A 3,115-nucleotide genomic window follows, 5' to 3' on the forward strand; every position below is an offset into this window, starting at 1 on the left:
AAAAAAAAAAAAAAATTAATAATAATAATACTACCTCCGTTACAGGTTATGTGCAACGATTAGGTATTTTCCCTCTCTGCTTTATGTCAAATCGTTGTACATAACCTGTAACGCAGGTAGTATTAAAAAAAGGGAGGTAGTTGATATGGACCAATCAGAAATTCTCCATAGGTACATGAACTCTATGCCAAACTCTGATGTTGACCAAAGTTGTCTGATGATTAAAAATCCTGGATCTCTGGATCTTAGCAACCTAAATTAATAAATGGGTCTTATTGTGTTGTACTACGTACTTCATAAAGATATCAGGATGTCCGTATATTATGCATGTAACTGCTTCATTACATTCGATCAGTAACAAACTAACAGAGTTGCTTCTACTGTAATTATTTGTGATACCAGTAATGCACTTTTAATTACAATAGTAAATTACTGTAGTTATTTCTCACATGTAATCCACGTATGTAACAAAACCTTAGTACGAGTATTAAGAAAAGTGGGACTTAACAACAATAACAAGTCACATGTTTTTGTTTCCTTAACATTCTCCTAACTCTTCTTTGCCTTCGACAGCTGGTCATTGTCCCACTTCCATCACTATTTTCCTGCCTAGTGCTCCAAATATTTTATGGATTTCTTATATTTTTCTTATTATTCGATTCATCCAAAATTAGATTTTTTTCCTACTAAAACATTCACACATCTTAAAGCATATCTATAATTTTAGTGTACGAGTTTATATAAATAATTGATTATTATAAAAGTATGCGTTGAGACGAATCTAATACAAGTAAGACTCACTATGTCTATATTTTTCTTATTTGTATGTCCACTATAAATAAACAAAAGATAGAATCCGCAATGGGTCTTAGTCAAGTGAAATTGATAAAAACACCCAATTGTCTCGTGTTACATAGTACGGAGTATTATTGTTTGATTTATTTTAGTTCTAGTTATTTAGTCGACGATATTACAATGAGGTTAAACAATAATCATCGTATGACATGGAGAGTTTTGTCTAGGTCTTGCATTAACTTAAGAATTAGAGAAAACAGGAACAAAATTGATTGAGAAAGCAAACATTATTAAAAAAAGGAAAAAGGAAAAAAGAAAAAGAAAGAAGCAAGTCTTGTTGAAGGACTAAAAAGGGTAGTAAAGACTTTGACAGCCTATGATTGCGAAGTGAGAAATGACCAAGTCTTAACATAGATCAAATTATATTACGCGTATAACTTGATTATCAAACAGTCAATATTAGGATTAAATTCAAACTTAAAATAATAGCATTTTATCTTGTTCACCTAACTGTTTAATTAGTTCTATGTTGTCATTTACGACCAAACAATTATACGCGTTACAAGTTAATCTGATCTTCTAACTAACTTATAAGTGTGTACGTTTACACAGTAACCTTGTTAAACTAGAACACCAAATAGGAAATGTGATACTCTAACCGACTCACTTCAATTCAAGGTCTTCAACTAGCCGTATTTGTTTTGAGTTCCTTAACATTATGTTTGATAAGCGGTCATAAATTATGAGAATGACAATAGATTTGTATGTAATTTTACAATGAAATCTTAGCCGTATTATAAAATATTACTCTCTTCATCCCTAAATTAAAAGTCTCTTTTTCTTTATTATGTGAGTAATAAATGTTAGAAAGAGGCTTTGTATTAAGAGGCGGAGGGAATACAATAAAGTTGCAACTAATATTTAACGAAGTTAGTAGCTATTACCATGTCAATGATACTCTACCTACATGTATTTTTGTTCACAAAATTTCATTACCACTTAGGGCCTATTCACATTTATTGAGCTGAATTGAACTGAACTGAATTGATTGGAACTAAACTGAACTGAACTGAACTGATTGGAGCTGAACTAAATTAAATATAGTTGAAATGAATATTTTATGCGAGAAGGAAGTTAGGAGTTGAACTGAACTGACTGGAGTTGAACTACACTGAAATGAACTGAACTGAACTGAACTGAACTAAATTAAAATGAAATTAAGCTAAAGTGAACAGGCCCTAAATACCATATCTAATATGATAATGAAATACCCGCATAATATATACTCCCTTGTTATGCTGTTTTGTTCTATAGAATAAATTTTAATGTATGTAATAAGAAAAGGTGTGAGCTAATATTTTGAAACTACACACTAAGTCAAATCAAACGATATTTTATTATACTTCTCCTTTTTTTTTTTTTTTTTTTTTTTTTTTGCACCATACAAGTTAGAAGTTAGACACAATAATTTTAGTAATGGGAAAAAAGAAGATAGAGAAAGGTAAAAATACAAAAATATCTATGCGATGTAAACATAGACTAAATAATTATGTGAAATAAATAAGGGTGTGTTGGATATTTAAATTGTGAATAGAGATATTTTTTATAGAAATGGTATATATTTGTGAAACTTCTTTAAAAGGCAAGTGGTGCAATATTAAAAGAACGAAGGAAGTGATTAATACTATGTCTTTTCTTACTGTTTATATATGGTGATAGTTCAACATGTCAGTAATATACGCCATATGTCACTTTCACATGTATTAGGTTTGCATCTAAAAAATATTTATAACAAGACTTGAAATCAAGACCAACAAATCTTAAGTTAAGAGTCTTACCATCTTAGCCATTTATTAAGAGTGTTATTATCCAACAAAATTATAGTTAACTTAGATAAGTTAATTTGTGTCTTATTATACTATTTGTTTTCACTATGTAATGATGGAGTTTGACTAGGGGTGTTCAAATTCGGGTACCCGGGTTTTCGGGTACCCGAAAACCCGGGTACCCGGAGTTTCGGGTAGTTGTTAATCTGTCCCATGTCCCGACCCGAATATCTCGGGTACCCGGGTTTCGGGTACCCGAATTATTCGGGTCGGGACATAGGGTACCCGGATTTCCTTTTTTTAAAAAAAAAAAACACCATTATAATTGTATTAATTTTAGGTATTTATAATTGCTGTAATTTAGTTTTTTTTGTTAGATAAACACAAATTATAACCATTAATTTTCCAAAAATAAAATCCAAAAAATTACATCTGATTCCCAATTGAATTGCCAAAAAAAAAAAAAAAAAAAAAAAAAAACAGTAATGTCGTAA

This window comes from Chenopodium album, chromosome 16 (assembly GCF_948465745.1).
Source record: "Chenopodium album chromosome 16, dcCheAlbu1.1, whole genome shotgun sequence".
In the NCBI taxonomy this organism is placed as follows: domain Eukaryota; kingdom Viridiplantae; phylum Streptophyta; class Magnoliopsida; order Caryophyllales; family Amaranthaceae; genus Chenopodium; species Chenopodium album.